The sequence below is a fragment of the Paroedura picta genome, chromosome 11 (genome assembly GCF_049243985.1).
Source record: "Paroedura picta isolate Pp20150507F chromosome 11, Ppicta_v3.0, whole genome shotgun sequence".
In the NCBI taxonomy this organism is placed as follows: domain Eukaryota; kingdom Metazoa; phylum Chordata; class Lepidosauria; order Squamata; family Gekkonidae; genus Paroedura; species Paroedura picta.
The window spans coordinates 21,491,904-21,516,108 of NC_135379.1; the positions used below are offsets into that span (position 1 = coordinate 21,491,904).

General features: G+C 39.2%; 1 protein-coding gene across 11 annotated transcripts in view; it reads left to right on the plus strand.

The window, feature by feature from the left end:
- PPP1R9A (protein phosphatase 1 regulatory subunit 9A) overlaps window positions 1–24,205 on the plus strand; it is a 135,429-nt gene that overhangs the window by 55,469 nt on the left and 55,755 nt on the right. The window lies entirely within an intron of this gene.

Here is a 24,205-nt window from a genome sequence, read left to right on the forward strand (position 1 = left end):
ATTCCACCCTTACTTACAAGAAATGGGGGATAATAATGTTTTTATGGAACCTGGCCTTCACCCTTATTGGCACTATTCTGGAGGATGTGGCTTGGCACATTTTTATTAGAGGGAGCCCTGTGGTTGGTTAATTAATTCAGCTAATAGTTTTTGCTTGTTAAATAGTAAATGATCTCATTCATCAGAAGGAAAAGACATCTTTAGTTATTTTCCTTTCATTCTTTATTATTGCTATAACTCTTCTAAATCAAAGTTGCTTGTGAAACAGTTTAAATGTGTTTGCCCTTCAGGCATGGCCTGACTGATAAAAATCCCCACTTAGCACTTTATAGTTTGAGATCAGTAGCTTCTAAGTGGGAAAGCAGTACTTTAATGAGGTCAGTTTGGCACTTTACCCTTTGATTTATCAGCAAAACAAATGGTAGATTTTTTTTAAACAATTAATGGCTTCATACAGAAGCACGATTTATGCATACACATGGGAGATTTACAACATGGCTTCAGAATTGGAATGCAAACTCATCTTTTTGATAAATTCATTGTTTTAGCAATTAAGTATTTTCTCACAGCCCCCCCCCTTTTTTTTTCCTGACTGTTGGCTGACCTGATTATCTGCAAATTAATGTGCAAATGTAATCTCTGTAACCATCTTTGCTGCCACCAGGCAAACCCTCTTCAGCTTGTTTTTATTCAGAGATTATGTTCTTCTACACGCTATCTTAGCTTGACTGTGAATATTTAAATCCATAAGGAATGCCCTTTCAAATGCTTCCACTGTTCTGTACTTGCCGTTATAATCCCCTTAAATTATTGAACTATATCAGTGGTTCACTAAATATTTTTGTGTCTGACTAAGCCGTGGAAGTGTTCGCATAGATTCTTTCCTATGTGGCCTGACAGAGTAATGGTAATAAGTAATAAATAGTAATAGTAATAAAGTAGCTTCATAAATCAGCAGTCCACATTTCCTCTCAGAGGAGGATTTAGGCACCTTCTCCAAGTGCTCCTGACGCGAATCCGTCTTCTTGCATAGTTTGACTGTTAAGTTTCTCAAAGGTCTGAAGAATTTATTTCCACCTGTTTCACCTGTGATTCCTCAGTGGAGCCTATTACTTGTACTGTCTTCCCTTACTCATTAACCTTTCAAATCGATGGCCATGCAGACTTGTCTTTTTTTATCATACAAAGCAGCATTTCTGGTGATGATGTCAGCACATAGAGGTGGTGAATCGGCTGCCCTTCCTCAAAACCTCTCTTCCTCCAGAACTTCAGAGACTCAGTGTAGATTTCCTACCTAAAGTGGTATCAAGGTTTCACCTTGGACAGTCTCTGGCATTATCTGTGTTTTTTTCCCATTTCAGAATCACACTTTGAAAGACAGATGCAAACGTTAGATGTTTGTAGGGCAGTTCTGTTTTATTTAGACAAAACTAAAGGATTTTAGAAAAGACAAGGCATTCTTCGTCTGTTTCAGAGCTGCAAAGAAGGGTAAGGCTGCTTGATCACAGACCACTTCTAGATGGATTGTACAAGCTACTACACAAGCCTAAAATTGGCCAATCGTTACTGTCCCTTGTGTGTGACAGCACATTCTACTAGGGCTCAAGATAAGTGTTAAAACGCTAAGGGGCTAACCTTATAAAATAATAAGATTTATTATTTATTTATTACATTTATGTTCTGCTCTCCCCTGAGACTCAGGATGGTTCACATAAAACATAAAGGAACAGGAACAGTACAGAGAAAATCGGTAAACATACATTTTATTTATTTATTTATATATATATATAACAATTGAACAATAATAAACAGTAGGGGCTGTAAATTTATAACTGTAACATACAAATCGACCCATGATTTGTCAGTTCAACCATTGGATTTCATGGGAAGGAGGCTCGGAGGCCCAGTGGAAGATGTTGGTTCCAGTCGAGTTGTGGCATCAGTAATGCCACAATAGTGTTACAATGCACTTGCAGTGTAAGGTAACAACTGTTAGAACTGGCTTGTACCCAGTGATGTGTGCATGCTGGAAAAAGTTTGAATTTTAAATTGGAGATTTTTCCAAAAACTTTCCAATGCCCTAAACAGTGCATTATCTGATTTAACATGTTTATTTGGGACTTACATGTAGTACAAACAGTTTTTAAAGTATCAAATGTTAATTTTATGTTTTATTTTATGTTTCAGTAGTGGAACTTGATACGGTTGATTAGAAAAACAATCAAGTGCACTTTAAATTATTACAGTCCAGATCAGGCTTTCTCAACCAGGGTTTTGTGAAACCCTGGGGTTTCTTGAAGGTCCTGGAAGGATATCCTGAATAGATGGGAGATACGGTAATTAATTTTAATGTATTTTTGAAATTTGTTATTTGTTGGGTAGCATGACAATATATGCCCAATGATGCGACGAGGGGGTGGGAAGGGGAGGTGTAAGATGTGGTGGGCATGTACACAGCTATACTTCCCAACAATGTTAGGCACCATTGTACCACTTCTGGGGGTCTCAAACCTTGAAGAATATTTCAGGGGGTTCTCAATGGTTAAAAAGTTGAGAAAGGTTGGTCCAGAGGTTTATGTTGAAAATATTTTCTTGGAATAATAATATTTGAAAAAAATAATAATATTTCAGGGCATGATGGAGAGGCCCATTGTACAATGGTGGACTTGCCATTCTAAAGTGAAATAGTCAGCCTTACACCTTTATAAATTCACTAGTTTTAATAAGGTATCATTCTGTTAAGAATTTCAGTACTAGTGACAATTTCCTGACCAGTTCTAGGCCCTATCTACCAATAGATCCACTGACTTTTGAACAGAATCAGCAGCAATTAGAATACTACTATATTGATCAAAGTGTCATGTTGGCAAAGAGCTTCATTTGCTGATTCCTGGATACTTGAGACTGTGTTAAGGTCGAAAGAGCAGCCCAGAATTTATTTGTTTGTTCTTCTCCTCAGCTGGAAATCTTACCTACCCAGATAACAAGCAGGCTTGAAGAGATGCAATCTGCCAGTTCTTGTTCTAATGACTATACAGCATTTTGTAACAAAATACTAATTCTGATAAGTTCAAATGAACACAGCTATATCTGAGCAGTACAAGAAATAGAATACAAAGAAGACATGTGACTTTACACTTAATTCTGTATACCTAGTAGTTTATCTATGAGGGTGCAGTTCCATTTTGGTTATTTGTTGATTGCAGTGTTATGTCTACAATTTTAAACAAAGCTAAAACATCACAGTGTTTCCTAAAAGCGATGCAGTTATATCCTGTGGACGCTTCCTTTGTTGAGCCTTCTTGCAGTCTAGCCATCTGTTAAATCTTCTGCAGAGTGCCTCGCAAAGAGATTATCCACTTCCTCTTTATTTGTTATTTTGTGGTTGGATTAGCAAATCATTTGGTGCTTCTGTGATCCATAGATTGCAGCGCTCTGCGAAGAGGAGTGGTTACAGATAGCAGAAGCAATATAGCATTTATAAAATCATATCACTAAGCCAGTTAAATGCTTAACAGCTTGGGGGGGGGGGGGAAGGTAGAATAAATCCTTCCATGATACACTGTGTTCCCTGGCCAGTTGCAGATTGTGCTAAAGATAGGGACACGTAGCTTGCGTTGAGGGGCCTGGTGAAATGAGTGCAGGAAGTCTAGACAGATATTAGCTGGTTGTAATTCTGCTGGGTATAATTGCCTTGCAATTTTGGGGGTAAACCTTAGATGTCATGCAAAGTTATTGTTTTGACTTCCTGATGTTTTTTATTCAACACAGAAAATTTAACAAACAAGCAGAGTTTACTTCTTAACTACATTGATTCTCCCACTAACAACAGCAATGATACTATGATGTCAGTAACTGTTCAGGGGTACCATTTTAAAAGGCAGAATGGAGATCTATCTATCTATCTATCTATCTATCTATCTATCTATCTATCTATCTATCTATCTATCTATCTATCTATCTATCTATCTATCTATCTATCTATCTATCTATCTATCTATCATCAGTTAGTATCTCACTGGGATTTTGGGAAAGCCTTCTGCCAGTGAAGGACCTTGGTCCAGTCGTATGCTGTGCTGTTGTGAAAATGTGGTCAGGTCTACAGGATCCCAAATGCTAAGACTTATGGTATGGTACCTATTCACTTTGAATAGCAGTACTATTTGCTTGCTTGCTTGCTTGCTTGCTTGCTTATATACCACCCTCTCTCTGCAGCCTAAATTTAAATTTAGGCTGCAGATTTGTGCAGTTTTTGTGAATATGAGTCTAACTTTGCCTTATGGGCTACTCATCACCAGATTCCAGCAACGAGAAATTCTAGGAGTTGTTTTGTGCCTCCTGGGCTTTCATGCTGCCATCGAGCAATCCTGGCAGCAGCTTGGGGAATCATTCATACAAACCATGTTATGGCATGTCAGACTTTGCGCCAAGTGGGTCATGTATAAAATGAAAGCAACTGTGAAGACGGCATCGCTTGCAATAAGATTCAAGAAACTTCCATGAGGACAACAGTATCACAAAAAAAGGGTCTGCTGTTTCTTGTCGTGCCAATGTGGCCTTTCACTAATGTCTTTTAACCCAGATGTTGCCAAGGTGGTTTACATTTGGAACACAATTGCAGGACAATATAATTATAAATAATCCAAAAGAAAAGCACTAAGTAAGCACCCACTTCTATGTCAACCCCAAATGCGTGAAGGATCAAAAGTCTTTTCACTTAAACACGACCTAGGAGCAACATATCTCTGTTGCTGCTGTTGTATTTACTTGACGTTGCTGTGTTGCGTTGTACTTATTCCCATGTTAACTGCCCTGAGCTGTAAGGGAGGGCAGTATATAAATATAATAAATAAATTATAGATATAGATATAGATATAGATATAGATATAGATATAGATATAGATATAGATATAGATATAGATATAGATATAGATATAGATATAGATATAGATATAGAGGTGCCTCAAAGAAATTTATTCCATAGTTCTGGAATCCTTCAACCTTAAATGTTGTCATTCCATCCGGTGTAGATAGCAGCATCCTATTATCCCCCCGCACTCTGGATGTGATCTTCGGACACCCTACTTTCTGACAGAAGAGCCTTCATTTACTGGTTCCTCTCACCTGTAATCCAAAACTAATCATATTGTCTGATAAAGCCCCAAGTAGGCAAGTAAAAGGACGACAGGTGCAAAAAAGATCCCTGCTGTAAATCAGTGATGACTGGTTTATACTTTACGTGGAGTTTTCCTCTTCAGCTTAAAAAAAAGCTATCTGAAGGTTTGTCAGATAGAATACCTTTAAAAAAAATCACAGTCATGAAGCAGGAACCCTCTTCATGCTGGAAGTGTTGTTCTTTCTTTTGCTAAGAGGGGTCTAGTAGCATTTTTAACATACCAAGTGAATGACCCAGTACACCAGAGCAAGGATAGTCAAACTGCGGCCCTCCAGATGTCCATGGACTACAATTCCCATGAGCCCCTGCCAGCATTCGCATTTTTTACTTTGTTTAACGGTGCTTACTCCCAAGTAGATGTTTTTGGATTCAAGCCCAAAATGTTTATCCAGCTGGGAGAACTAAAGAATATAAAGAATAAGGAACTGTTCTCACCGTGCTATGTCTTATTGAAGCAAGTTACATGCTTTTTCACAGCTGATTTCCCACAAAGGAATGGAAATTTAATACCATTGGAATTTACTGAGCCCTAAACATTGGCTGGAGGTTTTACTGGCCAGCTTTAAACATCCTGTAGATGCCATTATATGCTATGAAATCACTCAAAGTAACCTTCTGGTGAACATACATACCTCTGCTTCTTGTGTTACCCATTGTAGCAAAGCACAACTTCATAGTAATGTAAACTGGGGGCTGTAAGATATCCTTTTCTTTTCCTACACCCTTTGATTGTAATTGCTGCCACTTCTAAATTATTTGGAAACTGACATTGTGCATATCTTAAATTTCTCATGCTACTGGTTTTCTAAGTAACCCCAAAGAAACATAAAATCTGTGAAAAATCTAGAAATCACTATGTCACTTATTACTTTATCTATTCTTCTACTATAACCCCCCCCCACACACACACACACACACGCAGGTTTTCGGTGGTGTGTGAAATTTTCGTTAAAATGGCATTGGGGTCAATGCCACTACTGTTGCCGCTTCTCCTGATGGCGCCCACCAATTTATATACAATTTATATACAATTTATATACAATCATGAACAATGGATCTTCACGCCATTGGTCAGTTTCGGTTTAATTTCTGTGAAAGAACTGTATTAAAGAGTCGCAGCATTTATGATATGCAACATTAACTACTTTTCTAATACACCTTCATTATATCTAATATGAAACTGGCTGGCTCCTGACAAAACCACTAAATCAGACCATCTGCAGACTGGCAGAGGGGTATCCCTGGATAACACAGAAAAATATGATTTCATAGATTAGCCGAAAGAAGGGAGAAAGAAACCATTCAAAAGGCCTAATGTAGATTAAATATGCTCAAATTGCATGTCAGTTGATAGGGATAGTGGGAAGAAATTACTCTGCTCAAACCCCTAAAAACTAAGAAAATCCTGAAAATGGAAGGGGGATTTCCAGATTGCTTCCTTACTTATGCTTCCTCACTTTCCCCCGCATTTATATAAAGTGGATTTTCAAACATTTCTTTAATCATAGAGACAGAGCATCCAGATCAGACTGCTAGCAAACTGCAAAGAAAGAGTTAAATGCTGTTAATCTGAATTAGGAATCCAGTACATATTTTGAAATACCTGATCCTAGAAAAATCTCAGTGTCATGGCCAGAATCTTAGCAGGGACTTGTTCCTGACAGAACATGGCTGCAATTCTAAGAACATCGTCCCGGCAGTAAGTCCCACTGAATAAGACAAGATTGATTTCTGAGTTATCGGCCTTCTTAAAATGTGGAGATGAAGCAGCTTGAAAGATGCAGTATGGCAAGAATGCATTCCGCTCAGCTCTTCAAATCCATGAGCCACTTGCATCCTGCCTACTGTTGGGATGTAGGTCAGGTACAGATTCCGGAGACAATTCCGCATAGCTCAATTAATACTCTCTGCTTTCCTTTTAAAGAAAAGTAAATCATTGTAGCAAAGTGGCATAAAAGACGTGAAAGAAGACACTTTTAAAAAGCCCCTGTGAGATAACTATAGTTTCTGAAACCTCGTGTTTAAGATAATTTGAGGTTATGCCCTCCACCCAAGAATTTACCTCTGTATTTCAGTTATTGTGACTGCTTCTTTCTACCTACGGGACTCCAGGTACAGACTAGTAGTTGGCAGAAAGGTGGGATATTCGGTACAGGAGCTGTTAAATTGCCAGCACAGAGCATAATCCCTTGGTTATCCTAATGCAGGGGTGGTCAAACTGCAGCTCTCCAAATGTCCATGGACTACAATTCCCATGAGCCCCTGCCAGCATTCTAATGAGTCAGATCTGGGAAGGTAAGCAGGTTAGGCCCTGAGTATTTGTATGGGAGACCACCAAGGAATTCCCAGGGTTGCTACACAGATACAAACAATGGCAAGCCACCTCTGAGCATCTTTTGCCCTGGAAACTGTAGGGGTTACAGTAAGTTGGCTGCAACTTATAACCAATACATTGTGTTAAAGCTTACATTAACTTTGTACTTGTGCATTTTTTCAACATGATGAACCTCACTACCTTCTTTCTGCCTTTTCCAGCGTCTCCAGTTTGCTCAATTTAAGGAATGTGCTGTTCTGCACTTGAAGCTGTGTTTTTGCTTTTAGAGAAGGAAGTTTTGCTTAGCGATACCATAATTGCTGCAACCAGGAGACTTCTGTTGCCAAAATTAGCCTCTGCAGCTGTTCTTGACATTAGTTCCCCAAGCTGTGCAGTCATGCATGTTTTTTATTGTTCTGAAGGAGTTCCTGTTCTTTAGTTGCCCATGTGTTACACCAGCACCAATACAGAATCCTTTCTGCAGAGACTGGCAGATTCAGAGAGGGAAGGTTCAATGCTCTCCCATTTCCTTTTCTGGTGATTGAAATTGATAAGGTTGGTCCTTTTGGAAGATGCCAGTGTAACATACCTACACTTGAATGCATTATTTCTAAGACCTATGAAAAAAGGAACAAAATAGGACTAATTGGTAAATTAAAAAATAACAAGCCACTGGGACTGCATACAGTCAAAAGTCCTTGGAGAACTTAATTGTGAAACTGTTGTTCTTCCCACAAAAATTTGCAAGCTGTAATTAAAATCAGCACCAGGGAATCTAGGAGGATTCATTAGCGTAATGCCTGCCATAGGTGAATAGGCAGAATATGTTGTTAAAGGTAGATTGAGGAACAAGCATTGCTGAGAATGATTCAGCATGTCCCTCTCCCCAAGGGAGGGTTTCACCAGCCTTTTGGATTTCTTTGACAGTGTTATCAAACATGTTGTTATCAAACATTAAATATTTAGACTTTGAAAACTTTTTTGAGAAAGCCTCTCACCAGACTCTTAAGTAAAGTTTAGCATATACAAAATATTTATTTGATTACATTTTGCCTTTCTTTTACCATCGAATTCAAGTCGGTACCGATAGGTTTCCTAGGAGATTCCTCGCAAGCACTGACCAGTAAGCCGTCTTAAATTCAGAAAAGTTGTGATCGCTTTTATCTTCAGAAGATGTAGACATCTGGAAACATGGGATTTAATTAACTTCTAAAATTATCTGTATCTTGTATTTGGGCTAGTTCCCTTCTGTAATAGCTGTTAAGTAGCAGAAAGCAAAATTTAGGAATAAGCTGACAATTGTCAAGCTGATGGGAAGTATGCACTACGGTCCCCTATATAAAATACATTAGGTAACTATTCAGAATTATCCTTTTCAGGGCAGCATAACTGGTGTAGCAGCCAAAGATAGGGGGTGCTATGAATTCCTCTTCTAGTTCTCTTCATATGCAGTGCAGGATCTACTATGATTGTTCCCTTTCGTGAAAGTACGGCTTTGCTAAAGCAAGAGAAGTGATTTCATCACCTTGTCCTCCTTCACTCCAGCCCTACTGTCCTGCAAAGTTATTCTTCTGCCCAGCTTCCATGACCTCATGAATCTTTCTGGGGTTCAGAAGTGGCTGCAGGAATAAAGAAGAACTCAGGAGAACTCTTCCATGTATGACTGCTTGGATACAATCCTCAATCTGATGTGTAGCATAAAGAATGGAAACACTAAGCCTTTATTTAGTACTTTCCAAGGCCATAATGTGCTAGTCTTATGCTTATGCGCTAGATTTGTTCATGTCCCCTTGTTAAATTAGGCCTTGTGCTCATGAAAACTAATGCAGGAAAACGGAATTAAGTTTGTGGTGAAGAGAGCGATAATGCACAAACGTTTGTGTAAGTAAAATGTTAACAGTGCGCACTTAAGGAATTGTTGTTTTAATTCTGTAACAGGGAGTTGGGTAGGGCATGACCGTTGAATGGCAGGAGTGTTTTCATTCCAGAAATATAGGAATAGTACTCTTGATATTTAATCAAAATGACAATCATTCCCTTCCCCATCACTATAGACGATTAAAAAGGTGGAGGTGGAGAGGGAAGGAGAAAAAGGAAGGGACTTTGCACCTGTCAACTGTTTGTTGGTACCTGGAGCCCAGTAGTTTTTATGGGGAGACCCAAATTCTGGAGATCAGGCCTATCCTCACAGAAAATATTTTTACTAGTAGTAAAGCCCGTTGCGTTCTGTAATGCAACAGGTGCTAGCTCATGGTTTGGTGCGTGTTTAGTGCCTTACTTGGAAGCTGGCAACGCTAAGACGAGGTCTCTCTGTGCACAGCAGTCTTGACCCTAGTCAGGTTTATGCACACCTAAGAAGCGTGGAACATGAACCTACACCAATCTGGCAACCTTACCTCTTCTCTGCAATGTTTTCTTGACCTGAAATAGGTCAGGGGGTGCTATGTGGCTAGTTAGGTGGCTGTGGAGGCATTATACACTTTTGTGGCCCCACTTCATGGAATATTTCCAGATGAGGGACAGCTAGCCTCCAGGTAGGGCCTGTAGATCTCCTGGAATTGCTGCTCATCTCAAGACTATAAAGATCAACTCCCCAGGCAGAAATGGCTGCTTTGGAGGGGTGACTCTGTAGCATTATACCCCAATAACGTTTAGGGATGCCAGCCTCCAGGTGGGACCTGAGGATCCCTTAGAGGTACAGCTCATCTCCAGGCAATTAGGATGAAGGGAAAGGTCTTCTCTCTCACATGTGCCCCTTCAAAAGGAATACACATGGCCACAGACACCCCTTGGCTAGCACAGTCTGTTGCTTGGCTGGTGATGTCTGCCCTTCTGAAGTCTGAGGCCTACTGCTGGCAACTACAGTAGGATGGACAGGGTTATTGTGCAGAAGAACATTTAAGGCCTTCCACGCAGGTTTGTTTGTTTGTTTTTCAATTTATTTCCCGCCATTCCCTAAGCGGCTCGTGGCGGGTCACAATGTCTTAAAACCCCATTAAAACTCCCATTAAAAGTTTCATCTGCACAACAGCCTTGCACGGTAGGCCTTAAGTTTTCAGAAAGTTGCAGAGAAGAGACATGCATGGCTTGGCTGCATCTGCCCTCAAACAACGAGGCTGGCCATAGCAGTGTTTTAAGTGAGAAGGGGCTTTCCTGTGGCCTCCCTGTCAGCCAGCGGTTAGGCAAAAGGGAAAAGCTTTCCCTCCTCAAAAGGAATTCACACCCATGGCCATAGATTCTCTTCCATTGCTATTGGAAACGCCACTCTTGCCTCAGCCAGGGGCTGTCAGTGGCTTCGTTTACAGCAGGCCTGAAGGGAGGAGGAGGGTGCGAAATCCTGAGCAAGAGCAGCAATTGGCCCTGGGAGAAGGGAGATTCCACCAATAGGAATCTTTGAACCTTCAGAACATTGTCAGAACTATGAATCACTCTTTATACAGATTACATTTTTTTTTACATTTATTACATAGTGGCCCTTTAAAATATAAAGGGACCTAAGTACTGGCAAAGCACTGGTGGCTGGTAGACCTGGCCTCCATAGTAAAATTGTTTTCTATGGGAGGTAGACCAGGCTCCACAAGACTGCTTTTTGTGGGGATAGACCTCATCTCTGGAGTTCAGGTGCTCCCATTTGAAATAGTGTCCCTTTAACATTTTAAAGGACCCAGGAGGCATCAAATAGCTGCGAGGTGCTTCACACAGCTACTCCTTCCGTCTTGAAATGATTCTTGAATCCAGTGTTATCAGGAGTGATAATCTTAAATTTGGGAAGCCAGCAGTGTTGAGAAAAGAGTGTGTTAGCTAGACAAGACTCAGGAGTAGTGTCAGATATTGCCAACCTGAGCCAGTTCCCCAGGAATCAGACTCCGCAATATCCGATTGCACATCCCTATTAGCCACCACTATAAAGTGCGTTGTTTATTTCTGTAGCTTCCAGAAGCTGTTTGGGGTGGCTAACAGCATCCTAAGGCGGTAAAGGTAGTCAGCCAGGTTAAAATAACCAGGCCACAGTATTTAATTATAAAAATAACCTAGAACCAGTGTAGGGAAGATAAAGCAACAAACCCCGCAGCCAAAGAACCAGAGAAGAAAAAACACACACAATGCTAGCATAACATCCTTACAAATAGCTAAAATATGAGGAGATTAAAAATCAGATAATGAAACTCAGCTAAAAAGCAGAGTCAAATAAAATGGTGTTTTACCTGACACTGAAGACAGCAAATTTTCAAAATGCATAGTTTGCAAACATTATAATTATGACAGTTTCCTTTCTGCAAGTTTTCAAAATGTTTTTAAACCATGTTTTAAAATAAGCCTATAATTTAGATTAAAAATGTGTCTATTTTATGATGTAAACTCTGAAATGAAAATAAATCATTTACTGCTACAAAGGTGTCATGCCAGATTCCCTCTTTTTGTTCACTGTAATTTTTAAAGTACTTAGCTGAAGACACACACAAAAAAGTAGCTTATTGAAAAATGGATTGTGAAGCAGATTTTGACAGCTCCTTCTATTGGAGAGATGGTCAGGCATGCAAATGACCAAAAAGTAAATTAAGATATTCAATTGCAAGCACAATCCACTTGGTTTATTATTTCACTATCTGATAATGATGACCTGGAAGGACATTTAGGACTTGCTTGCATAAATCCTTTGAAAACATGAGGGATGTAAACTAGTTGTGATATACTATGAGACCTTCGGTTTGGGTCAAGAGCATAATATTTGCTCTTGACTTCAGTGTGTGATGCGATTGTGGTGTATTCGTAAATTTCTGTATGCCTGTATTAGCTGTATCTTCATTAATCTGTGGGTTAGCTAGGTGTTGGCATACTGTGGAGCAGGGAGTAGTGTTAACAGTTCCTTTTCCTATTTAGGTGTATTACCATTCCTTCTGTAACAAAGAACAATGAATGCCAGCGCAGACACATGCTGTGATGGCAGTGTCTCTTTCATATGCAGAGTGCAACATGACTAGAACGGGTGTCTATACCCCCTTTTGTGCACATGGGGAAACGGTAATATTATGCTGGTGCTTTGTGTAGCCAAATAAATTGTGTAATGTAGTCATTTATTCTCTTAGATGTAATGTGAATATTTCAGGGCATAGTTACTTGTAAATGTGGCACAGAGGGCTGCTCTCACAAGATTATTTTACTGCATAAATATTCAGAAGGCAAGGTAATTCATAGCAGTTCTTCTCAGTCTGCTTATTAAGGGAATTGCCGCAGAATTCCTAGAGTACTCACTTCAAAACAGTACCTTACTAAAAAAAAAGAAAAGAAAAAAGAAGTGAAATTCTAGCCAAAGCTAAAATGTAGAATCATTCTTGCATGGAAGAGAATTGCATGTACAGTGTTTTCCATTTCAGTGGCAAGCCAGCCTTCCATTTAAAAAGCAACTGTATTCAGATGTCATCACAAATTACCGTTTATAAATTATGGTTTGATCGGTTTAGTGCAAAGTCTGAATGCAGTCTTCTGAACAAATTAGCACTAGTTCCAGGAGGGCCAACGGAACAATATCAGAAGAAGGCCTTCTTGAACAAGACTGACTTGCAAGCCCTGTGGAACCTTGGAAGGTTTCCACTGGACTCAAGCCTGGTTTGGCAACCTGGACCTTGGAAGGTCCCACTGGACTGGTTTGGCAAGGTATTCTGTCAGGAATGGGCCAAAATGGAAAAGGCCATTGTCCTGGTGGAAGCCAAGCGGACCTCTCGGGTGCTCAGTACCACCAACAAGTTCTGTATTAATGAGCACAGTGTACGAAGGGAATTATAGTGAGAGAACCCATATGTTAACATAACTAGATAAGAAGGGAAGGGGAAAGAGAAGGAGACAGATCATCCTTCTCCAGTTTCTGTCCCATTTATTGCAACTAACTGCTTATTGTTCTCACAGCACATGGCAATACAAGGGAGCTTGGGATAGCATCCAGGGATTCTGCTTGGAGATGGGAAAGGAGGCAAACAGCAGACTAACTTGGATAAAAAACCAAACCGTAATAGACTAACCAGGATTTGTACAATAATCCCAGAATTTAAGCAAACCATATTTTACTGCGATTTCCAAATAAACTCATCATATATTGTGAACTTTTGTAGTGGAAACAGTAGGTATTTGGCTGAAGCACACTTCTTTTAGATTTTAGCTACAATCTATTTTTTCTTATTTACTTCATTTATGCCCCCCTTCTCCCGAGTGGGAACCCTCTCATATCCTCATAACAACCTTATGAGCTAGTTTAGGCTGACAGTATGTGACTGGCCTAAGGTCACCCAGCAAGCTTCCATGACAGAGTAGGAATTTGAATATGGGTCTCAAAGATCCTCGTTTGACACTCTAGCCACTACACCACACTGACTCCCCAGTTGTTGTTTCTTTTGTTGCTGCAATCCAGAGAACTGCAGAATCCGTTCTCCCTCTGAGGCAAAGGATGTCTTGATGGTTGATTTCCACCCTCCAGTCAGAGAGGCCTGAAGAATTTTTTTTTTTACTTCCTTTCTCTTGCTTGGGGGAGTCACCCTCTTCTTCCCTTGAAGTCGAGGACATCTTCCTGGGTGATTTCTACCACTCTGTAAGAGTGGCAGGAACTTCAAAGCTCTTCTTCCTTTGTCCACTAGGTGGGAGTCACCCAGCCTCAGTTCATTTTCTACCTCAGACAGGGAATGCAGTGAGCACAGAAGACTAGTGGGCTTTCTTCTAAAAAAAACCCTTATATTTTCCTACTAATCCACTATCCAAACATCCTCATAGATTTTTAAAAGACACATCTCAAATGGATGGTCCAGTAATCTGCTGCTTTTTCACATGGAATTTAAATACAATATTGATGGTCTTCAAGTCTTTTAGGGAATCTTCCTTGAAACACCTTAGGATGAAAACCACCTCCTTGGCGATGGTGACATCAGCAAGAAGAATCTTGGAAATAGTGGCATTGTTGATCAGGAAAGACCTATGTGTAAGAAGAAAGTGGTCCTGAAAATGGTCCCAAGCTTTAAGTCATTAATTTCATTGAGTGCCCATGAGTTCTCTATTCCATGCTTTAGCCTTTTTAATATTCATGTGCTGGATTTGTAAAATGTTTACACCTTAGAACTCATAACTGGTAAGATCCAAATGGTTCTTGTGTGCAGTTTTTGTTTGACATTAGTCATAATCAGTGTTCCTTCTCTCTCCCCTTTGTGTTTTTGTTGAAAAACAGAAAACGGTTGAAAGAATAATAATAATTGTATTTTTCTTTAATTTGTTTCCTATTGTAGGACACAATGCATGCAAATGATATTTTTAAAAAATATAAAACTGAATTGCTGTCTGAGTTTTGTGTTTCTATCTCAGTTTGGCTGAGAAATTACTAAGAAACAATAGCATCAAGTTTGAATGCTACTGAAATTCATTACTTTGTGAAATGCAGTCTTGGTGGATCTTGGTTGGAACACGACATTTACCAATCTCCATGATACTGTTTTCGCTACTATTTAATTTTTCCTACCTGCCATCATTGTGTTTTCTTTTTTTCATAATTTTATTCCTCAGTGGAAGGAGGAACTGCACTCAAATTCTAAGAAGTCTAACATTTCTCTAATTTCTAAAAGCCCTCTTCAGTTTGTAAATTTCAACAGATCAAGAGCTAAGTTAATATTTATCCATCTGCTGTAGACTTAGCTTCCTGCTGAATTTATTTTCTTCTTGTCAAATTTCCTTATTGTTGGAGGGCCAATTAATGTATTAAGGAATAAAATGTATACTGGATTTAGCGGCAAAGCACTGTTTATTTTATTTATAATTAGATTTCTTGACTGCCCCTCTTGACACTGCTGACAATTAAAAGCAGTTAAAATAATTCCATTTCTTCTTTGGAAGCAGGCTTATGTCCCTGTTCAATATGAGAGCACATGACGTGGACCATCGCTCCCTGATGTGAATATACAGTGAAATAGACATATGCAGTACAAGTAGAGAGATCAGCCAGAGTTTTAGGGTAAATTGTCACCAATATGTGAATGATACTCTTCTCTGTCTCATGCTTCCAGCAGTTCCCATAAATGCTGTGGAAGCTATGAACAGGTGTTTAGTGGCAGTTTTGTAATGATTGAGGGCTATGAAGCTTTAACTTAATCCCAACAAAATGGAGGTTAAGTGAAGAGTTGACTCAGGAATGCCTTGTGTTCTGTTGCACTCTCCCTAAAAGAGCAGATCTGTAGCCTGGGGGTGCTGCTGGATCTGAGCCTCCTGTTTATCCAACAAGAAGTGTCTGAAGCAATCAGGGGTGCCTTTAACCAGCTTTGGCTGCTGAGTCAGCTGTGACCTTTGCTGGCCAAATAATATCTTACTGCTGTGGTACATTCCCTGGTAACATGTAGATTAGACCAGTGCACTGTATTGCACATGGGACTGCAGCCAAAGACTGTAAAAGAACTGCAGCTGGTACAAAATCCTGCAGTCAGAACATTTTTGTATGTATGTCTGTATGATTGGATTTCCACCCTGCCACTTCTCAAGAGATTCATGGCAGGTGACAAGGTAAAACAATAAAACCCCATAACCCCCCCCCCAATAATAATAATATCCCTCTAACAGCAGCAGCAAAATTGGTGTAAAACAATTATCTCACACTCACCCTCCTACAGCCATCCCAGATGGGGTGCAGAAGTGTAAGTGCAGGTACCTGATCCCATGGAGGGGGCACAGCTGACCTTAAGCCCTGGCTTCATACAGTGGCCAAAACCCAGGTGTCATCAGGAGGTCCATCAACAGGGCCAGGAGCCCTCCCAGTGTGGGCCTTCAAGCACCAATAGTAGACAGCATCACAGCCCCAAACAGTGTGCAATCTATACCTTGTGGCTAATAGCCACTGATGGACTTCTACTCCATATGTTCATCAAATCTCTTCCTGAAGCCTTCTATGCTTCCCACAGTAGTGAATTCTACGTGTTAATTATTCTTTGGGTGAAGAAGTACCCCCTTTCCATTCTATGTCTACTGCTCATTAATTTCATTGAGTGCCCATGAGTTCTCTATCCTGTGCTTAATTTTGTAGACCTTTATCATGTCATCTCTTAATCGTCATTTCTTCATAGTGAAGGCACTGTATCCACTTGATCATTTTAGCTGCCTTTTTCTGCACTTTCTCCAGTGCTATAACATCTTTGTTTGACGTGTGGCGACCAGAACTGTACACAGTTTTCCAAATAAGACTGCAAGATAGATTTATACAGGGACATTAGGATACTGGCTGATTTTTTTTTTCAGTCCCCTTCCTAATATCCCAACATAGCATTTGTCTTTTATGTTGCAGTTGCATTCTGAGTTATCTACCACGACTTCAAGCGCACTTTCCTGGTCAGTTACCTCCAGTTTAGACCCTATCAACATAGAGTTACAGTTAGGATTTTTGGCAACAATGTACATTACTTTGCATTTGCCCACATTGAATTTTGTTTGCCATGTTGATGCCCACTCATCCAGCCTTGAGAGACCCCCCTGGAGCTCCTCACAATCCTCCCTGGGACTTGCTGCAAGGTGACCAGCCGAGTTATCCTTCCTTTAGCAGCACTGTTCTCAAGATAGTTGCCAGAACCCAGGTGTGATAGTCTTGACTTGCTTACTACTGCTAGTATAGATTTTAAAAGGATAAAGCTCCACTAAGACAGCCTTAAGCATTTCAGATCTGTCACTACAATAGCAGCAGCATTGCAGTTTATTTTTTTTTCTCAGGTAGTCTTGAGTATCTTTGAATTGCTATAAAGGAATATACCAGTTTCTGGCTAGGTTAACTACAGATGGCTTTCTCCATTAATTAGCATTAGTTCTTATTAGCTTAAGCTTCTCTGATCAGTTTTACCTAAAAATGATCAGTTTTACCTTAATAATCTCTGCCTTGTTAGATAAACATTGTTTTGCATGGTTTGCCACCTGTTTGCCCCCCGAATGAAGGGTTACATTTTCAAAATGAGATGATCCTGGAATTTTAAGAATTTTTAAGGCATGTATCTCAACTGAAGTAGTTCCAAGCTGAGAGCTAAATAGGAACTATGGGTCTGATAATCTCTGACTTTCTGGAATGTGTATATTTTGGGCCCTATGTAGTAATCTCACTCAGCAGACCTAAGCAATCCTATATTTTATACTAAGTACTGGAATCCTATCAGCTCTATTTATCCTAATCACATTGTTACCCAATACCTCATATGAGTGAATTCATTGATAAAATTGACAAAGTTGCAGACAACAAATGTAGTCTTGTAATGCACAAAATAACATTTATAACATTTTCTTTTCCTTTGCTTAAAAAAGGCAACATGAGTGCATAAGTGGAGAGCTAAGACAGTAGCACAGATGTATGTGGAAGCTTGTGCCTCTTTATTATGTACTATCCCATGCAAACCTGTAAGATAGTTCATCAGGGGCCATAAGTAGCTTTCCAGGTAGCCACAAATAGTAAACAACAATAAAGGCTCTTGGTTCTAGTAAGATTGGATCTGCTCTCCCAGTGAGCCAGATATCCTCTTCTTCCTGCCAGGTCTCATTTGGGAATTGGGCTGGCCCACTGGTATTAACAGCAAGGAGGGCTTTAACAAGTTAGGAGATCACTGACCTTCCATTCTTCCAAAGGATGTAGCAGGAAGAACAAGCAAGCTTGCAACAGCAAGCTTTATTCAAAGACAGACATAATAATCACCCTCTTGGTAGTTCCAGCATACTATTGACCCAGCCACCTGTCCCATGCCAACAATCAATCCATTTTTAATTTTATACATCGCACCCTTTCCTTGGTTGGCTCTGGATGGATAACAACTTGCCTGCCCCCCTGCATCTCCCCATGCATCTTCCTCAGCATGACTATCCTTAAATTCTTTCCTAATGTTGATCACACACCTGGGTTGCCTGGAAGGGACCTCTGACCAAGCAAGCCCTGTCAGCATCTCTACCTCAAGGATATCCTTGACCTGACTTTGTAGCTCCTAGCAACAACCCTTTTCTGACTCTGTGACCTTCCAGCCATACTTAAACCATGGGCCCTTATTACTTCCAGCTGGGCTTTCAGGTGAGTCTCTTAAAGGTGCCTCACCCTTCCCTCTTCCTCCAGTGCCACAGGCTGCCAGTTTGCTTCCATGCCCAATCCTTAGATCTCTCCAGTGACAAAACAGACCTTTTCTGCTTTCCCACTCTTGCTGCAGCCCACTGGTCTCCACAAAATGCTACTCTTGGGGCTAAGGGACCCTAAGGAACCTGAGGAACCTGCAGGTAGTCTGGAACAAACTCAGTGCATACTTGTTTTTGATATTCCCATCACAAAATCTGGAAGGAGAAATAAAATTATCTTGTAAAGTTATCTTGTAAACACAAGAGTTCTTCAGAGTTTTACCAAATTCTTCACTCGTACTCACAGCCATGTCAGATAAATCTCTAACTCTGTTTCTGTATGCATGTATCTATCCTTTCCCTGAAAACAATGTAAATTATACAGTATGAAAAATATATCCCTACTATGTTTTGTAGTTATTGGAGGCCTGTTTTTCTTAGCCGTGTCTGCTGATTTATCTGTTCAAAGCATGATTTTTTTAAAAATTGTTTTGAGTTCTATAAAAATGTTGATTTGTTTACACAGCTGATGTTTCCGTGCTCATCTGTGACCTTCTGTTTGCTAGTCTAATCATTTTTTTAAATAAATTATATTTACAGCTGGTACTTCCCTACCAGTTAGGAAAATATCCCAGATAAATCCCTCCGTTTGGCTTGAATCACATCCTCTGTTGCCCTGAATTCCATATTTGGAGGAATTAATGGACTAAACTCTTATGGAAAGAGAAAGCTGGTGTGTGTGTGTGTGTTTTTTTTTTTTTTTGAGGCATTGATGTGATTAAATGTAATATCATAAACTTGGTATTGAGCACTTAAAAGATAAAACATTCCTTTGCTTAATATAGGTAGCTTTATATCTTGCTAGGACGCTGTTGTGCTAATGAGAAAGCAAGCAGGAATACAGAACTGTTATCAGAAGGGGGGGAAAAAGCTCTATCAGCCAAAACGAATTCTGCCTGCCGGTGCAATTGAGTTAAACCCACATTGTAAAAAATAAGTAAGGATTGGTGGAGCACTGAGAGATCTGCAGCATGAAAGATTGTGCCCCCCCCCCAGGAAGAAAAAAATAACCGCTATTAAAGCTTTTGCTTTTACTGTTTTTACACGTCTGTCTATCCATGTGATAGCAATATGGTGAATATGGACTTGTGCTGCATATTACCATGGTGGCCAAACTGTGGCTCTCCAAATGTCCATGGACTACAATTCCCATGATCCCCTGCCAGCATGCTCTGGCAGGGACTCATGAGAGTTGTAGTCCACAGACAATTAGAGAGCTACAATTTGGCCACTCCTGGATAGACCATTCAAGTACTCCCCTGTGCAGCCACCATGAAGCAAAGAAGAGTGCATCTGTGTTTTGGGGAATGAACCATTTATCACTGGGGCTTGCTTGTCAAAATTTACAGGGAGATTTTACCATTGTTAAGCAACCTGTATGGAATGTGCTTAACTAAGCTACAGCACCTGTAGGGAACTTTATATTGTATACTCTCCCTGTATAAATGTGCACAAGGAGATCTGGGAGGTAAAGAGTTCAATTTACAGGTAGTTATTCTGGTGAAGGTTAGCATAAACAGTCTGTGAAATATCAAACTTAATTCCCTGGTTTTGAAAGCTTAAATGCATCCTAAGAACTTACTTCCGAAGGAATTTGTAATAAACTGTAATGCTGCAAAATTCTAGCCTCTATAAAGAATGAGACTAAGTAAAATATTGTGTCCTGATTTGTTAAAATAATAGCTAATATTAGTTGGCGTTACCAATAGTTTATATTACCAAATAATTTCAGTTTGTAAGCTGTAAGACTTTGTTGGTGAATGAGAAGAACACTTTCATGCTATTGCTGGAGATGGCCTTCTTTCAAGGATCTTCTGATGGATTGTGACATGACCCCCAACACCTCTGCATGGTGTGGAGAATGGAGGAAGCTGGCCACTAGGCCCATTTTTCACACATTGGATAATGCACTTTAAATGCACTTTAGAAGTAGATTTTCCTTTTCCACACGGGGAAATCCAGCTGCCAAAGCACATTGAAAGTGCATTATCTAACATGTGCAGAATCATTCTTGTGTTGTGTTTTTTGTTTAAATGTGTATAGTAAAACTTAAATTTAAAAGTATTTAGAAAACCCAAAACAAAATAAATTTAATTTCTTCGTTTATATTAGGATAATTCACTAAAGGGAATGGGGGGGGGGTGTTCTTCAATATACATTTCTAAAAATTGTTTCTTACATTGTGTACCCAAGGCAATTTTCATGAAATACATCATGAACAAGCACGGCCACAAAAAATCCTGTGTCCATTACCAGAACTGGAAACGTATCTTATGAATATCAATGCTCCGAAAATGTGGTTGTGGGTCGAAACCCATCCATGGAAAAGCAGTAGTGAAAATAGTAGCATGTTTACAGTCTGAGTACCCCCCGCCTCCTGTTTAAATGAACAATGGACATTGATACAATCAAGGCAACTGCCTTTAATTGGATAATAGTATTGATCCAGCTTTAGCCAAAGCAGATCTTCAAGTACCAGTCTGTGGTTTGATTCTCTTGTATTTTTTAAAATTTTGAGTACAGAGTGGCTTGTTGTTGAATGCATGTTGTGCACATGTTGTGTATGCTTTACACTCTGACTCTTTCACCTTTTGTGAGAAGAAAGTCACTGAAAAGTACAAAGAGAGGAAGAGAAAGGGTACTGAGAACTAACCATGAAGCTGAAAACATGTATATGTTTTTTGTGATAACTTGGATAGCCATGAAAGGAATAAAAATATTTGCAGGTAAATATGCCCCATACACTTCTCAGAAAACACTGTGTTGAAGCAGCTTAAATGTTTCGTATCATAAATTACATTACGTTTACTTTTGTATGTGTCTGGCTGTATTTATTAGATATGTGTGTGTGTTCTAAATTAAAACTCTGAAAGGATCAACCAAGGGCTGCTTCCATGCAAACACATGTTAATTCCTTTCAAATATATGTGGCTCTTGCCTTCACAGTGCTTTTTGGAGTCCATCTTAATACAACCATCTCTTTCCTTTTCCTGACGACTTTGATGCTGTTAGAGGTTAGAGATAGCCATAAAATGCTACAGCATGCTTATCTGTTACCTTGACAACACCAAGGCTTGCTAAAGGGAATGACAGAGATGCTTTCAACTGCAAATCATTTTGATTTTTCCTTATGATGCTGTTGTTGATGGCCTCGGGCTGCCATTCCCTCTTTTCCAAATATTTTTAAATGATAGGTTACAGTTTTACAGTATCACTAAACAACAGCTTTTCTTCAATCCAGGTATCTAAACTTGTGGCCATGAAAATTTAAGAAGCAATGGGTATTAACACTGATGAAAGCTCCTCACTGGGCATTGTTGAAATACATTTATGGCACAAACTGTGTAATATTAAATATGTTCCAGGCATTTCTAGGATAATATAGCCTATCTTGTCATTCTTAGCATGGATCAATTTAAGGTCTTGTTAAACTTTGTGTGGTTTCTTTTTGTCAGTAAGCTTTACAAACCATGTATGTTTAATTCCAATATTTGCTTTTTATATTCAGTGCCAATTATAAAATGAATTATTCATGGAAAATAATAATCTGTTTACAGAACATAATTTGAGTATATTAATAATCTATGATGTAGAAAATACTGCCAAGATTTAGGCATTATTCAGGATGCAGGACAGTCTGAGTGTATAGGAGCAAACAAAAGTATCTTTCTATAACATGATCCTCAGCACTACTTGTCTTTCATTGTTCAGGCTGCTTAAAGCTTTTTAATGAAATAAAATATAATATCTGAAGACAATTTTATGGATTTCACTAAATCCATTTTTCAATACGTTAGAAGTATTTACAAACTCATTATCTCGTTTCTTCCTATTTTGCAGGAATAAATCAACAAAAGAATAGCAGGAATCAATAACATTTCCTAAATTTCTTGCTAGAGGATGTCCAGGCTGGGGTGAAATCTTAAAATAAAATGTACAGCCTAGCAAACTTATTCCAGTTATAGTGTCCAGTGTTAGAACAACCACTAACTTTCCACTTAGAGCAATGAACAATGTGGCTGAAAGTTGGATTTTTTAATAGTAGTGACCTTTTATTAGCTGCTTTTTTATGTTCCCAGAAGTATTGTGAGGTTTCCTTGACAATACAGCTGGTATGAAGGGAATGGTGGAGTCTGCCAAGGAAATGTGGGGTAGTTTTAGTACCTCTCAGAGCAATTGAACTTCAGGTTCAGATCAAAATTATTGTGTGCTCTGACTTCATCTGAAACTTGGCCATAACTGCTGTCCTAGCCCCATCTTTAAGGCATTTTTGTTACCTAAGTGATGCAGTTGTTAATATTTTTTTGATCTGTAGTTAAAGTGATTCCTTGAGTGTTGTGGTATTTTTTACAAAAAAATTAACACACTTTACAAACAAGAGAGTGATCCTTCATATAGTTAAACCAATGGCCTTCATAAATGTGTTCTGTGGTTTATATTTTCTTTGCTTTTTTGGCTTTTGCATACATTGCTGGGAGCTGTGTAGAGCAGAGCAGCTTATGCCATTAATAAATATTTAATATCTTGTATTCAAATATGGTCTTGTGTACCTGGGTAATAATTGATAGGGTAAATCATGTGATTTATCTATAATGCTGTTTGTTTATACACAGCTTTTACTTAATTTAAATAAATCACAGCCTCATTAATTAATAAGCAATTTAAAATGTTCAAAATCAGTAGAGTGATAAAGCACTCTTAAATTTGGGGAAGGGGGTAATATTTTCATGAATCATTATGAATTTTTAAAGTCAGCATTTGAGCTCTACTTGATTTTTATTATTACATGGAATGGAATGATGAATAATCTTGCTAAACCTGTATTATATTCATAACAATGCAAGTTAGGCAGAACCAGGTCTGCTGTATCCAGAAGTATGATTCTAAGACATTAAGGGGCTATTATGTACTGTATACTTTCCCTCTCCAACATCACCAGATCTAATTCTGAACTGCCCCTAGTGTGGATCAAAAAATCCACACAATGGACCTAGGGACAGAAAGGAAAAGTTTTTATACAACCTGAGGGAAACTCAAGATTTGCAGAAAATCTGAAATTGTAAAAACATTAAGAATCAAGTATGTAATATCAACATTAGTAGCTTTTAGATACATTGTCTTTTGAGAGCTCATAAAACTACATTCTGTGATCTTGGTGAGCATTTTCAGGAGGCAGTAACAATATTGCCAACCCATGATTTGCGTTAGTCATACTGAAGAATGGAGGGGCAGCTACTGGTATGCTGGTGGGCAGAAGGAAGCAGGGAAAGAGAAGGTGCTGTGGGAGCAGCCAGGAGCAGGGAAACAGCAAGTCATATGGAGAGAGGGATATAGTGATACAGCACGTGACTTTCACTTGTACACACATTTCCTGGTATTCAAACTATGTTCAACAGAAAGATACATCGAGTCAGGTGACTTAGTAAGTTTGAAGCAGCAGAACAAAGTTGGAGTCCAGAGGCAGCAAGAAGGTTTTTTCTTTCCCCTAAGATTTAAGCTTTTGTGTTGCATGCACACTTCCTCAGAGACCGAATCTGAAGAAGTGTGCATGGACACAAAATGTTACA